At 40.9% G+C, this 16,238-nt stretch overlaps 2 pseudogenes; one reads left to right on the forward strand and one right to left on the reverse strand.

The window, feature by feature from the left end:
• The window catches only part of LOC140945225 (uncharacterized), a 156,220-nt pseudogene that overhangs the window by 40,198 nt on the left and 99,784 nt on the right, over window positions 1-16,238 (reverse strand).
• Window positions 1-16,238, forward strand: part of LOC140946576 (structural maintenance of chromosomes flexible hinge domain-containing protein 1-like) — a 37,525-nt pseudogene that overhangs the window by 9,814 nt on the left and 11,473 nt on the right.

A 16,238-nucleotide genomic window follows, 5' to 3' on the forward strand; every position in this document is an offset into this window, starting at 1 on the left:
TGTGAGCACAGTCAGAGACAGAACATATCAATAAAGGAAATTGGACAAAATAGCGTAATCCACTAGGTCAACACGTCAACTCAACAATCAAGGCTCCTTAGGAAATAGGAATAACACACATCATCATATAAGCAAACTTAGTGCGCTTTCCATCTGAATTGGCCTGCCAGACCTGCCCACTGTTAATGAAAATTCCAGCGTCAATCAGATCTGTCCAGCCAGAATAGTCTATTGTTAAATTCTGTGTACAGCAGTGTTGGATTTCTGGTGAAAGCTCGAAAGAAGGCCTATATCGTTTTCAAGACGAACGGTCTGGCTGGCAATTCCTGACTTTTGGTAAGCGCCCTTGGTGTGAATTAGCAGTTGTAAACTGTTACTGTTTATCAATGTGGTGACTTGTCTTCTTGTGTCTCCAGGTTAACTGGACTCCAAAAGTTGCCAAAGACATCATCAAGCAAGGGATTCTTCCTGATGTGAAGGTAATTACCGGAGTTCGTAAAAATAAGTTTGTCGGTGACAGTTTTAGCTTCCATGGACCAAGGGTGGCACAGTTGGATAGTGCGCGGCCTTCGGTGCGTGAGGTCCCCGGTGACATCACATCCTTGATTCATCTTCTTTCCTTTCTGTGTAGCTTTAACTAGCTTTAAATGCCCTTAAAATGGAGCATTGATGGCGAAGAAGGGGGGGGGGGGGGGGGTAAAATGGGCGCAATGCTGACCTCAAGTTTATCAGCTGAATTGCTGTCATATCGACGTAAAAAAGTGGTTGCTTTAGCTTTACGTTATCGTAGCCTTTCAAGCTGCAATTTTTGTTGCATGTTTTCGTCACAATTTTTTCTTATAAATCAATGTTTCAGTTTCCAAACACTGATCATTTCAAAAAAGTACAGTTAAGGTGGCTCGACTGGATTTTTTTTGGGGGGATACCTCCCACGTTTGAGCATTAACTACGTCGGCATGAGTAAAGATATGGGAAAAAGCTTACCACAACTGTATTATATAAAGATAAAAATTTCTTTTGATCTGGGTTTTAATGCAATCGGAGTCGCCATGGCAACGTAATGACGCCATTACGCTTTTTATTTATCTCTGTGTTTCTCTGTACCAGGAGTTTTTTGAAGAAATCGCTTACGGGAGTACGTACCTGCCATCCTTTTTGATGCAAATTCTATCTTTTTGCTAAATGTGCACCTGTATATGAAACTTGAAAACAATGCTAGTGAATAATGAGGACGCTCACTTGTAAACACAAAATCTGGAGGAAAAATTGGTTATATTTGAGGCCCTATTTAAAAGTCTTCCCTGTTTTCAATGTTCTTGAAACTTGCAAGGAATATTTATTGACGATTGATCTCGAGATTGTCGACTTTATAAAAAAAATTATCGAGCGGTTTTTTGAAAAATGCGAAATTTGTCGGCATGGACCAAATTACGTCCAAAAACTGTAATAAAAGCAGCTGAATGCAAGTTAATAAAATTCTTCTTGCTCGCGATCGCCCAGAGCAATTCCCCACTTTTTTTGTATGCAGTTTTCAATGGAATCAAACCAATATGGGATGAAGCCGCGTTTCGAAAGCTTATCATGTTCTTAAAATATTAGCGAATTGTGTGGATAGCATGCTATTTCACTGTTTTTATGATTGTTAAAACTGCGTGTTAAAATATTTCGAAAACGCTCTCATTGAATTTTTTTTAAACTTTGCCATAATGGAGACAAATCCCTTAAGCGATTTCCTCAAAAAACTCCTGGTACAGAGAAACACAAAGATAAATAAAAAGCGTAATAGCGTCATTATGTTGCCATGGCGACTCCGATTGCAATAAAACCTAGATCATAAGAAATTTTCATCTTTATATAATACACATGTGGTAACCTTTTTCCCATATCTTTACTCATGCCGACGTAGTTAATGCTCAAACTTGGGAGGTATCCCCCCAAAAAAATCCAGTCGAGCCACCATAATAGTCATTGGTTTAGCGAACACATACATGTATCGTACCTTGTGTTCTGAGGTGAAAGTATCGTCATTTTTGTCTTTATTGTAGGCACCTCTTTCTTGTGATGAACCAAAATACTGCCAAGTTAGTATGACCGGTGGAGCAGGACTGGAGTTTTCCTTCACGCTAAGGTAACATCCATCACTATGAACGTTTTTGTAAAGTGAGAGAACTTGTTATTCTTAAGCGAAAGAGAAACAAAGGATCATTATGCGTTTCTGAGAAACTGCCCAACTAACCCTCCCCTAAGCCAAAATTAACACTTACCTCTCACTTACGGCAAAATGTTGGCTTGGCGGAGGGGTGATACGAAACAAAATTGAATAAAAATGACAGTACAGTAGACTTTTTTACAACAGACACTGAACCCAGGGAGATGGACATGGCTTTAAGCCGCTTACCTTAGGCTGCTGTTAGTTGCCTGTAAATTACCTCTCTACTAATCTCTCTTTTCAAAATTCCTCCACCATTGAATGGCTAATATCATTCTACGAATATAAAGTTTTGAACTAACTTTTCCGGCCATTATTTTGAGCACTAGGCGAGTTTTCAGAGCCAATTAGAGAATTGGAATTGCTCTTGCGAATAGTTAGCGAAGTTAAGCAACTAACTCGACAACGGCTATGGCAACTCTTTTGACGTTTGGCGTTGCCGTTGTGGTTGTCCCTTAAGCTGGTTTAGAAAAGGAACAAAGAAATTTGTCTAATTTCGGTCACGCCCTATCTGCAGACCCCATGCCGACGCTCCCAGCATCTTGAAGTGCTCATGCAGTGAACCTCGCATGAGATTAGGAGAGCCTCTAGTATCAGATATCATTCTGTCAGCAACTGATAAACATGGCAACAAAACAGGCAAGGTGAGGAATTTCCTTTCAGAACATCTTTTCTTTGGCAAAACCAATCTGCAACAATTGTTTCAGTAATTCGTTTTATTTTTTAATCAACTAAATTATTTGATTGTTTTCTCGTTTTCTGTGTTTTTTTGTAGTTTTCATTTTCATTCGTCAGTTTTTTCAGTGTTTCACTTCCATTTACTTCCGTGTATTTTCTAGTTTCCAGACCACGTATTGCCAGAGTTTTATGTTTCCTAAGGTGGACTGAACAAATTGCATACCTTTTCCTTTATTTTAATTTGTCAAAAAAAAAAAACTGTAACATGTTTGCCAGTCTTGTTGGCCATCACCCTCGTATCATGTTTGAGCTTGATTGTCTTCTCATTTGCTATTTTGTTATGCTTCCTCCTACAGTATTCATGTACAATCTTTTCTTTTTCATTAGTCGGTTTCAAACCATTTTTTCCTCTTTTTTTGTTCTTTGGATTCTTTTAGTTTCCCAGCCACGTCTTGCCAGAGTTTCACGTTTCATCAGACGGGCTGAAAGAACGAGATGTCCAGTTGGGATTCACGGCTGTAAGTACCGGCCGATTTTTTCTAATAACCGACCCTTTTTGTCATTCATTCTTGCAAGGAGTCTTATTGACTGTGAGCTCAAGCTGTTGTCCATACTGGAAGTTACCCAAAATGGTGAAAATGGTAATTTCGAGTTATAGGGCCTTTACCACGAAATTTTTCAAAATTCAAACATTGAGAACTGCCACCAGATATAGTGAAACATAAAAGTAAACGCTCAAAACGTTAAAAGAAGGATTAAATATCAGACCAAGTACAAAAGGAAGCAGGCATGGACAAACTTGAATGAGATAGAAACGGATTGTAATTGCGGTTTCTGAAGACTTGTTAGGCTAACAGTTTTGCAAAGTAATGTTTGATATGATGGTGGGGAAACAGTTTTGTTTTACTTTAGTAGTTTCCAAATTCATGAATTCTCGACTGCACTTAAAGGGACAGGTTCACGGTTAAGCGCAGGCTCATTAATTAAATTACTTTTTCCCAATTTATTATTAATCCTATCGGTTAATAATCCCTCTCACATGTATCTTAGCGAACTCAGAGTGTATTTCAAAGTAGGAGTGTATTTCAGAGTAACCTGAAGTAGGATGGAGAAGTACTAAAATCGCAGAAAAAATTAGTGGATTATGCCAACGCTACCAACGTTGAATTTATTGTTGACCCGAAGGTTTTATTCCATGGTTGATGAATTTACAGCTATTTGCACATAAGTTGATCAAGTAACTACCAGGGGAGTGTGCAGATTGGTTCTTTGACAACATTATAACATGATCATATTGCGTGCATAGACGATTCAGCATGTCCCGACAGAAAACAGGATTTTGATAAATTAGTATGTGCCGAACCGTGAACCTGTCCCTTTAATGCCATCCTGCCCCAGTTCTTCAAAAAGAAGGATAGCTGGAAACCAATTGCTTTATCCAGTAGAAAGAGATTTTTCCTTTGGATAGGGTTATCCACCCTTTGAACAACTGGAGCCAGGCTTGTAATTAGAAAATCACGATGACTTATCTGTACAATTAGCAATTACTGAATGAGGCCGAGTAGGAGGTGAAGAATCGAGGAGGATGTTATCCACCGAGGCTGAAGGCCTCGCATGTTCCAAATTTGGTCAACGTCAGTTTGTTATGAAGAATTAGCCGGGGGCTTTGAGCCAATCAGAAATGGTGAAATATTTTAAGTGAATGATAACTGCATTTAAACCCCTTCTGCAGGGTTTATTCTACAGCGCGGCCTTGCGGGATTTCCGTAATTTGCCGCATAAAATATACGTTGCCGCGTCAAACGAGGCACAAAAGCATAGACCCAAGAATGAGTACTATTTTTTGAAATAAAGTATTCAAAAACATTACTGACAACAACACTGATTTGACGGCCGCTCTTTAAACTTACTTCGAACTTTTATAGCCTTTTACTTTCTCATTTGCCTTTCTCTTCTTCGTTTGAGTCATTTCACCAGACAAACATCCGGGATTCTGCATTAATTCGAGCCCAGACTTTTTCAGTTGCCCAGAATGTTCCAAAATGGCGGCAACGCGTCAATAAAAGTTCGTTTTCTCATGAAACAGTCTGCACAAATAAGTTCAAATACCTTTTGGGGACCCCCTTTCTTGAAAAAGGGCCCCCTAAAATTACAGAAGGGGGCCATTTGACCCTCATTAGCCAATTTTTAGAATAAACCCTGCTTCTGGTAGCGTGACTTTGCCAAGGAATTGCGTTTGACGTTTTAGTAGCTGTATTTGTATCCTGTTTTTACAACCCTGCTGTGTTGTGTTTTGTAGGATGGTAATATCGTAATCAAGAACATTCAGTTTGAGGATGGCCCCCTTGGACACAGAGAAGTCAGCATAAAATGGAAAGATCTTATATGTTATCAAAGACTAGAGGTGAGTATTTTAGTATTTTTATCATAGCTTGCGTGTTTGAATATCTCTTGTAATTTTAAGGTTAAACTTCATGTGTGCAGAATCTAATGCAAATGAGCGAGAACAATAAAATTTTCCTACTAGTAAAAACCAAAAGTTACGGAATGTGGGCGACAACGATCGAAGGTCAAAACGCTTTTGCTCCAACGCTGTGCTTTGCGCAAGTTTCACGTGACGGATTGTTAAAACACGCGTGATCAGTTTATGAGTGATAGAAGGGCCAAACGTGCCTAATGAGCATTCCATTCATTCTAAGTGGAAGTCCAAACGAATGCAAGCTACATACATGCGACGCATGCGTAATAACAACCCGTAGATTAGGATTGCGTGCCCCTCTTATCGCCCGCAATTAGCGTTGATTTCGGCACATGTCAGTGAAGTTGGACGTTTAGAACGTGCCTAAGAGAAATCATCACTTGCCTTAATTAGACAGGCATGGATAACATGTCGAAGAGGTTAATAAACTATTAAAATGATTATGAACAAGAAAGTTCAATTCTCCCAACTAATTTTATATGGAATTGTATAGTTCAGTCTGGAGTATTTATATGTGGATGTACTCGACTTCTCATCTCCCTCCAATGTGGCGCGGGTTCATCTGTGGCGGACGGTCATGTTGTGTTTGTTGATGCTTCTCTCCCCCGTGGCTGATTCTTTACCGTGTTGCTTCTTCTCTCTCTTGTTTCAAGAGAGCACAGTAGTTTTCCTCTCGTCTCAAAAACCAACAATTGCAAATGGCAATTCGCCAAATGTGTACAAACATACGAAAGCCTGATATTTTTAAATTTACACGTACATTGTACAAACGTTTTAGATGAAGAGGAAGTGCATCCATGTAGTGGTTATTCGTCTGCTAATCTTGATCGTATTAGACTGCAAAACAGTCGGGTTTTTTCTCACAATCGGATTAGCGTAGCTTAAGAGTCTCACACGCGCGAAGAGCGCCAGCCTCACACGGTCTCTCCCCAGTCTCGCTCTCCGTTTTCAGCCTCGCTTCAGACCTTTTGTTTGACTGCTCGCGCGTACTTGAATACGGAAAAATACGGACTGTTTTGCAGTCTATGATCGTATGAAAATTTGGAAATGTTGGTTTTCGCAGAGAGGGGGAAATCGGAGTACCTGAGGAAAAACCTCTTTGAACAAGGAAAAAACCAACATTAAACTCAACCCACTTATGGTGTCAATTCTGGGACCCAGCAACATATTAAAGTGTAAGGCGAGTGGTCTCTTTCTTGCCTTACACTTGCAACTTACTTGGAAAAAGACCCAGATTTTTGCAAGCGCCATCGAAGCAAACCTATTTGTGAGAGCAAGTTGTCATGAGCCAATTAGAGTTTTTGACCAGACCTAAATCTTTGGTACATTAATGTTTGGTTTTCAGGTTATTGCAGGCCCACCAGCGAAGCTCAAGATTCTAAAATTTGATCACTCTGAGGTAGGTAGGAAATACGCGTGTCTTGGACCCAGTGTTTCAGTGTTTCATCTTCAAATTTTGAACACTGCGTTCAGTCTATCAATGAGTGAGTCTCAAACCCAATGAAAGAGTGTCCTATTGACGTTTGGAGCTTGGAGCCCCACGTGGCATTAGATTACGAGGCATACGCACATTTCAACCATGACCTCTTTGACTCTTCAACTCATAGAGAACATCGCAACACTTTCACGCACAACAAGGTTGGGTATGAAGTCTTTTTCTCTCCTCAGTGAGTTAGCGAGCTTTCCATTTGTCAGAACCGACCGGCCAGGAAATTCCCGTCGTAATGAAAATTTTACTTTTTATCAAAGCTATCCAGCCAGATCAGTCAAATTCTAAATAGTATACATAAAAAACTCTTGGAAAAAGCCCATTTTATTTTCAAAATGACTGCTCCGGCCATGGTCCAGCCGGCCAGTTCTGACTTTTGAAAAGCACCCTAAGTTAGAGTGCACGCGGAGATTGCCTCGACCTCTTACCTACTGTAGTACAAAACAACATTGCTTGGAAAGCTTCCTATGCGTTATCAAGCCTGCTCTTGTACATACTCGAGTTCATAATGTGATTTGTTTTTACTTGTTTTACAGCCACTTTCAGTGTTTAACGATACCAAGATGCCATTTCCCCTTACTGTTCAACTGTGCGACAAGCTTGAAAACCCTTCAGATGAACCTAATGTTAAGGTGGTCCTTAACACGGACAGAGGAATTAAGGTGAGAATCTCAGTTGTTGTTGTTCAATTAAAATTTGACCAAGCCTTTAATAGTTTGGTCTCCTTTTAATAAATGCAGTTTCAGTCGAACCTCCACTAATGACCATCTCTGGACAACGGCCACTTTTTTTGTCCCAGGGGACAGTCCATAGATTGACTCTTGTCTAAACCTCTCAACAACGGCAACGGCCACTAAAGCGTGTTAATAAGGGAGTTTAAGCAACGACGACGGCGACGGCAACGAGAACGGCAAAGGCAAAAGGTTATATTAGCAAAGCAACAACTTTGCACGTGCACGACTACAACGTGAGACTGCCTAATTTCACGATTTGTCGAGGACGGGAACACAAGGCAACAACTTTCCTTTTCTTTTCCTGAACTTTGATACAATCCTTCAGAATTCGACTCCAAACAAAATTGCCCACATTTGACGAATTAAAGTGACGTTTTCATAGCCGTCGCCGTCATTGTTGCTTAAGCTCCCTATTACCTCACGACAACGACCAGTTTTTTCAGCAACCGATGAAAAAGTCAAGAATGGTCATAAAGTTTGATCCGTATGGCGCGTTGGTGATTAATCGCGGCAATCGTGTTTTGATTGTGATCCATTTATACTGCTGCAGTAAGCATAAATTGTCTACGATACTTGTAGTGAATGTTGCGAGCCTTGCTTGTTTTGTCACCTTAACATTTTAATTCAAAGCAATATTCACCATTATGGGATACAATAAGAATCAACTTAGTAGCGCAATAAACCTGTGCTACTCCCTATCTCCTAATAACGATCACATCTCGAGAACGGCCACTTTCTTCTGTCCCCAAGGTGGCCGTTGTCGAGGGGCTCGACTGTATTATGTAATCGACGACCTTTTCTTACACTTACGAAGATCTGGTCGAATGAACTGTTTTTACTGCCTTAAATTTTGAGCGTCGATGGTACTTTGAGTACCTGATTATGAAAATTTATATAAATCTATGAAAACTGATGCTTTCCTTGGTAAGAATCTAATTGTGGCATTTTTATTTATTTATTTATTTTTTTCAGTTGACTCCAGCACCTGCTCAGCAGAAGACGGACAGCAAGGGTCAAGCAACGTTTGGTCAACCTACTGTGAGCGCAACCAAGTAGGTGGAATTTGAACATAAGTCTTCTTGTGCCCCTGTTCCCGGCTCTTACTTGATAGCTCTTACCTCAGCCCTTAACGAACGTTACTGAGTCTAACAAAAGCTTTCTTTTCTCTGTACACCATCTCCTAATCCTGCTACTCGACAGTTTTAATTCTCTCTTAACGGACACCTCTATTAGTGGGACACCTAGAGTTGGCCCCTGCCTTTCTTCGGTCATTTTCTTCGATTCTCTGTAAGATAGACACCTCCCTAAAACGGACACCAAGGGCCGGTTCCTGCCATTCGTTAGTCGTTTTCTTTGACTCTCTATAAGACGGGCACCTCCCTAAAACGGAGTCCTAGAATTGTTCCCTTCCGTTCTTCAGTCATTTTCCTTTGACTCTCCATAAGATGGACACCTCCCTAAAAGTTGGTCTCTTTCGTTCTTCATTCATTTTCTTTGATTCTGTACAAGACTGACACCTTAAAACGGACACCTAGAGTTGGTTCCTGCCATTCTTTAGTCGGACACTTCCCTAAAAAAGAAACCTAGAGTCGGTCTCTACCATTCTTCATTCAATTTCTTTGACTCTCCTTAACACGGACACCTCCCTAAATCGGATACCTAGAGTCGGTCCTCTCCGTTCTTCAGTCATTTTCTTTCAGTTTGATCTCTAAGACGGACACCTCCCTAAAAAAGAAACCGAGAGTCGGTCACTACCATTCTTCGTTCATTTCCTTTGACTCTCTGTAAGACGAACACGTCCCTAAAAAGGACACTAAATGCCGGCATACACTTGGTTCAGATCAAAAAAATATCCCTCAGTCGACCTTAAGAGCCCCAACCTTGGCATTTCTTAGGAATAACCTCTTCTTTGGTCATAATTTAAGTCTGTAAAATAACGTGGAGTAACGTGTGTTTGAAAATCAGGGGAATGTATGGAATAAGAATCAAAGCTCTTCTTGGGAGAACTGCATTGGATGCGCCTACGATAAGCGTGAGGTAAGTTCTCTGAAGTAGGTCAACACACATTTCACAATAACTCAGTGATTTGGTCGAGAGCTCTGATTTATGAGAGTTTAGACTCCGAAATGGCATCAAAATGCGTAAAACTTTAGTGGAACTGCGAGCTGCACTCCAGTGGTTTCACTGAAGCGTATTAAAGATTTTCACGTTATCTCTGTGGTCTGTAAGAGTAAGGACAATGGAAAATTGTTGTTTATTCGCCGAAATATTCAATATTTTGTATCAACAGCGATGTTGAACGTCGCATTTGAAGCAAAAGGAAACGGCAGAGATCATGACCAACTTTCGCGCTATAAATTGGCTATTGAATTCGCTTTAGCCGTTTTTAGAGATAGCTAGTACATCGCTTAGGAGTAAATATGTTACATACATAAGTGCAGGCGTTGGAAGAAAACGGACGCGTCAAAGCTACTTGCGCTCGCTGTTCTCAAGTTGGTGCTTTTGATACTGTAATTTCCTGTGGTACCTACCCGCCTCGACTAGCTGTACCTATTTGCGGGTAGTTATATCTGTACTTTCATATTCTAATGATAAAGTCGTTGTTGTTGTTGTATGTTTTGCATTTCAGAGTGGAGCCTGACCCATCAAAGGCTGTAAATCTTAATGTCACGTTTGATTCTAATGCACCTTGTGTTGTTGGAGAGTTGTTACCAAGTAAGTGAGACCATTAGATTGCCAGTAGTCTAGTAGGACTGTTGTGTGGGCAAGTATATCCAAGCAAAAAAACTGGTTTCCAGTTTTGTCGACAAAATTTTACCTTTCCATAGACTGGATTTCCGCCGCTATCTCGGGTTCGGTCGAGGGCACAAGCTCATTTACCGAACACCGACTGATAAACGAGTCGAGCTCTCGCCACTGGCTATGTCTAGTGACTCTGCATTTTAACCATTTAATCCCCAAGAGCGCTCAAAATCCATTTTCTCCTAACAATATCAAGACATAATCAAGAGAAAAGGTTGTGAGAAATAATAAAATGATCAACTAAGGAAAAATGCAGTGATTTTTTTCTCCACTTTCAGCAGCATCTGACTGATATTAGCTGTAGGGAATTCTCATCCAAAACGGATGGTGATATACAAGGACTTGTTCGATTAGCACCCTCTGGGATTCCAGACCTACAGAGTGGCAATTCTCTCACCTAGGTATTAAGGGAAATGTATGGAGATCAGTGTGGAGAATTTGTAGGTGGTTATCGAGGCTTGAATACACTTGGCTATGTCTTTCTATGCATTGCGCTCAGCATTGTGTGACTAAATTCCAGGAGTTTGGAGATCTATAGGATTTTAGTTTAACCTGAATCTGAGTTCTAACCATACAAATTCAACTTTAAAGCAGTTTGGCCACGTTAGGCGATTGATATATTGAACACTTTCATCTGAAAATTTGATTGACTCATTCCTTGGGTGGGTGTTGGCATAAGAGCTGCTGGTTGGGGGATCGTTTGTCCCCCAAACAAACCTACTGTCTTGCGCTTTAGCTGTTTCAGCCCATGTCGTTGGAGAGGACGAGGCTGTAATGAAAGCAGCAAGTGCTAAGGACATAGTGTTGAAGATATGGCACTCTAAGGACGGTCCAGTATCAGACAAGCCCCCAGCCAGGGTATGTTATACTAGCCTGTTTTCTTTCACGTCACGTAGTAACTGGGTTTCACAATACATACACTGTAAGTGTCAAGATTCTTAGGCACTAACTAGCCGAGAGCTATTGTCCAGGGCTGTCACCAAGATTTCAAGTTGACGTTATGTGCAATCAGTAGGCGGGAAATTGAACTTCAAGGAAATAGTTACGTCCTAGTTTCCTTTTGTTTTCTATGAAAGTAGCCGGGAAATGCCGGATCCAGACCTTGAGATAAAGGAGGGGGGAGGGGGGGGGGGGGGATGGAGGCGGTCATCCAGACTCTTAGATAAGAGGAGGGGCGGTCTCCAAAAAAAATTTTTTCGGGCCCTTCGGCCCTCAGTTTGGTCCAAAAATATGGGAAGGGCGGGGGGGGGGTGGTCTTTCCCCCGAGTCCCTCCCCTGGATCCACCACTGCCGGGGATAATGTTTATAGTATCCGGAGGAAATCCCCTGCCCTTTCCTCTTAGTGACAGCATATCCACAGCAGAAGGGCTTGGTTACGATTCAGAAGTGGTAAAATGACTGGCCTATTGTTGATAACTTAAACTGTTATCGTACTGAAGTCACAACGGTGTAGCTTAATGCCGCTGTTAATTGAAACCTCCAAGGCTTAACATTTTACTTATCTTGTAATTTTGTTAAGGCCACAACGTTGTACCCATCAAAGCGGAAGTTAACGGATAAAGATGGAGAATTCTACTTCAGGTACTACTACTACTACTACTACTACTACTACTACTACTACTAGTACTACTACTACTACTACTACTACTACTACTACTACTACTACTACTACTACTGCTACTGCTACTGCTACTGCTACTGCTACTGCTACTGCTACTGCTACTGCTACTGCTACTGCTACTGCTACTGCTACTGCTACTGCTACTGCTACTGCTACTGCTACTGCTACTGCTACTGCTACTGCTACTGCTGCTGCTGCTGCTGCTGCTGCTAATAGTAATGATAATAATAATAATAATAATAACAACAACAATAAATATGAAACTTATTTATTGCGGATATACAATGGAAATATCTTCATGTGCGCATTACAAACGATGAGATAAAAATAAGTCAGTTAAAAGCTGTCTTAAAAAAGTAAGTCAGTTATAAGCTACCTTAAAAAAAAAAAGTTAATTAAACGCTATCTTAAAAAAGTAGGTTTTGAGAGCTCTCTTAAAAGATGTAAGGCTCTGAATGTTTCTTGTCTCCGCCCGAAGACTGTTCCACAGTTTGGGAGCTGCTGACTGAAAGGCTCGGTCACCAAGTCAGTAGGTAGGCATCGTGCGTTGGCTGGTACCAACAAAGTCGCATTCCTGGACCTAAGAGTATATCTTGACTGGGCAGCCACAGTAATAAGATCAACTGAAGTATGGTTGATTGAGTAGTTTTCAAAGCAAGCAATGCAAATCTTTCCATGCATTCTCTTATAACCATATATTGTAAACTGCACTCACTAGGGACCTCAAAGTACCAGATATGTCAGGTGGCTATTGTATGGTGGTACAGTTTGGATCTGCAGGAGCAGCCACACTCTCTAGTAAACCGGTGAGAGCATTGTTTGTTTAACGTGGAGTCTTCCTTACCAGTTACATCTTGCATAAACCCTTATTCTATTGGTAATAACACTTGTTGTCTGTAACGTTAGGAAGAGCTTCCTTGAGCGAAACACACCGGATACCCTCTTGCAGTCTTTTTGTTGTCTGCAACGTAAGGAAGAGCTATCTTGAGCACAACACACCAAATACCAACCTGGCGTCTGTTTACGACAATCCTTTCTTCTTTCTTCTTTCTTCTCAAATCTGTTCTCTTATAAAGAAGCACGTCTGTTTAGCGACATATTTTACAGTGGATTCATTTCATTTTTCTACAAGTTAATCAGTTTTATCACTTAGTAATACATACTTTAGCTACCCAGCATTTGGAGAGTTCTTTGGCCTCATCAGCTAAATACTTTACCAATTCTTAATGATAGTAAGAGCCAACTATGTTAGTTGACGAAGAATTTCACTTACTCCCTCTTGCAGATTACATTCACAGCAAAAGCTGGTCTCCCTGTGAAGCTTGCCTGCGACTCCTACTGTTTCCAACACTCAAAGGACCAACAGCCGAACCCTGGTGAAGACACTCAAGTTACAACTTAAGGTGCTAATATTTACTGTTTTTTGGTTGCTTTCTCCCCTCATTTTAATGCCAAAATCACCCCACATCTTCAATTACCATTACTTTGCCAATGTAAGTAGTTGGTGAAACCAACAGAAACCTTAGCACGCAAATAACCGAACACAAACGAACGACGAGAAATGGTGACGTCAACAATCACATTGCTGAGCACCATTTACAGACGAAACATCGAATCGATTGGGACTCTGCGACATGTATTACGTATTCTACAGACTACTATCAACGACTCACTTTAGAAAGCTCGTTTACTAACTTAGAACAAACACCACGGAATCGTAGTCAACAGTTGCCGGCACCGTACAAACGACTTATTAACGGAATCAAGCAAAACTAACTACGAGAGAACGACTGGACAACTGACAATTTGACGGATCGAATCGCACCAATGACATTACCAGTCTTCAAGAACATCACGGAATCCTCAAGAACATCACGGTTTGACTGGTAGACGACCAATAACATTGCGACCTAATGATCAATCAGGTCAATAACCAGAGTTTAATACCATCAAATGACGTGATGCAACTCACTTTGACTCTGAAGATGATTACCGCACAGGTTGTCGAAACGTCAGTCACTGCCAACAACATCAGTCCTATTCAGGACTTCCATAACGAGCGTTGGGCGTTTTTCTCAATTCTGATCTGAAACCAACTAATGTTGCAGCTCTCGTTAGTTGCTGATCTCTCAACAAGGTTAAAAAACCCTCAGCGTGCATGTTTAAAGGTCCATTTCAATATTCATTATGGCTTGATACACATTTGTTGAGCAAGAGCTCAAACATTTGTTGATCAGCCAATGCTGAACTGCGTGACAATGGCTTTAGGCATCCTTGAGATAAAGATTGCTCTCTCTGCCGTTTGTTTTAGGACAAATTCGATAACCTGACTGGCGAGAATCTTAAAGGAAAGGTGGTTGTTAAGGTAACGACACCATCAGAAGGCATTGACGAGATTCCTGCTCTGATTGTAAATGTGTACTCTTTAGAAGTACCCCTGGTCAAAGGCGTGGCCACTGTACAGAACCTCCTTATTCAAGAGAACACGGCGGGCAAAGACGGACAGGAATACCTGCTGAACTTCCATACTCAAATTCCTCCTAATTCTTCGCCTCATCCTATTCCCGTCTTTACATTGGCATTCTTGTTTTACAATGGCAAGTACTCTTCAGTTTCATGTAGTGCTGACTTTCTTCTTCATGATTAGGGGCCTGTTTACATGAAGGTGGGGGACCCCAGGTAGGTGAGGTAACCCGCCTGTCCACATAACCTCTCACTTTAGTTTGATCACGGTTACATGATAGGTGGGGTGACCCGCCACCTGTTACCTCACCTATCTGGGGTCCCCCACCTCCATGTAAACAGGCCCTAACTTAAAGGATATCCGATAATGTGCTTGTTCCTTGTGTGACCTTTTTGTTTTAAAAATAGAAAATACACTGCGGTTTTCTGTCGTGCTTATTTTCCTCTCCCTCTAAGTATTGACACAAAATAACAAGTGCTCGTCCTTTCTGCAACCTTTCTTTTGTTTTACAATTGCAAGTACACATCGGTTTCTTGTAAAAAAAAAAAAAAATGCTAGATTCCCTCTTCATGATTAACTTAAAAAATAAACTTCTCGTTCTTTGTTCGACCTTTTTAGAATAGCAAGTACACTTCGGTTGTTATAAAGAAGTGCCTAATTCCTCTGATTGATTAATGTAAAAAAGTGCTTTTTTGTCCTTTGACCTCTCTAAATCACTTCCTTTTAGTTGCTTTCTACCTTGTTTGGCAGTGTTTTAACTAACACAGCATATTACATAAACAGTACTTTACTATTTTGGTTTTAGATGTAAGGAAACAGCAACAGATGGCTCAGCTGACAAAAGAAAGAGATCACTTATTTGAGACGATACGCACCTACCGGCTCCTTTTTGAAACTACGCGACAACTCATTAACGAGATGCAAGGTTGGTAGCTTATTTTTGGTTCTTTGCAGTCGACCACATTAAAATTCGTCCACAGAGGTGGCGAGGGGGAGTGAGTCATCTGGTCTTACCCTTTAAGTCCCAAGAGTGACTAACATCAATTTTCTCCTAACAATAACACTGCATCATCAAGAGAAAAGGTTATGAGAAATAATAAAATGATCACCAAACGGAAATGCTTTGATCTTTTATCAAATTCTCTCAACTAATTCTGTAAGGAAATGTATGGAGATCAGTCTGGAGAATTCCTATGTGAATATAAATCCTCCATAAAAAGACTCAAAAGCTGACGCATCGAGTGCTAGCCCGTCGTCAGACCCTAAGAAGTGAGCCATTACTAGAAGGCAAATAAACTCTGTGGCCATTCTCTTCCCTAGCCATGTTAAGGTATATTTATGTATTTATTTACTTATTCCATTGCCTTGTGGCGATGATCTTCTGACAGGAGCAGTGACCTCAGTGAAATATGTGACTAGTCGATTTTTAGGCAGCGTGGCCGAGCGGTTAGAGCGCTGGACTTGCAATTCGGAGACTCCGAGTTCGAGTCCCGCTCCAACCGCTAGCTGGATTTGTTCACGGTAGTCCCGAGTTGAAATCCTCGGCTGGTTTGCCTCCGGCCAGTTGGGATTCTTAACCCTATTAAGTTTGATTCAGATCATCTGTTTTAGGCAATTGCTCGGCCCCGCCATCGTTAGTGCTATAAATACTGCCGAGGGTAAATAACGGAATTATTATTTTTATTATTTAAGTTCCAAGTTCGTGGATATTATTGATACTATATAGTGCTGTAATGGTTAAATCAGTTTTTATTTATTTTAT

The sequence above is a fragment of the Porites lutea genome, chromosome 8, assembly GCF_958299795.1.
Source record: "Porites lutea chromosome 8, jaPorLute2.1, whole genome shotgun sequence".
NCBI lineage: Eukaryota > Metazoa > Cnidaria > Anthozoa > Scleractinia > Poritidae > Porites > Porites lutea.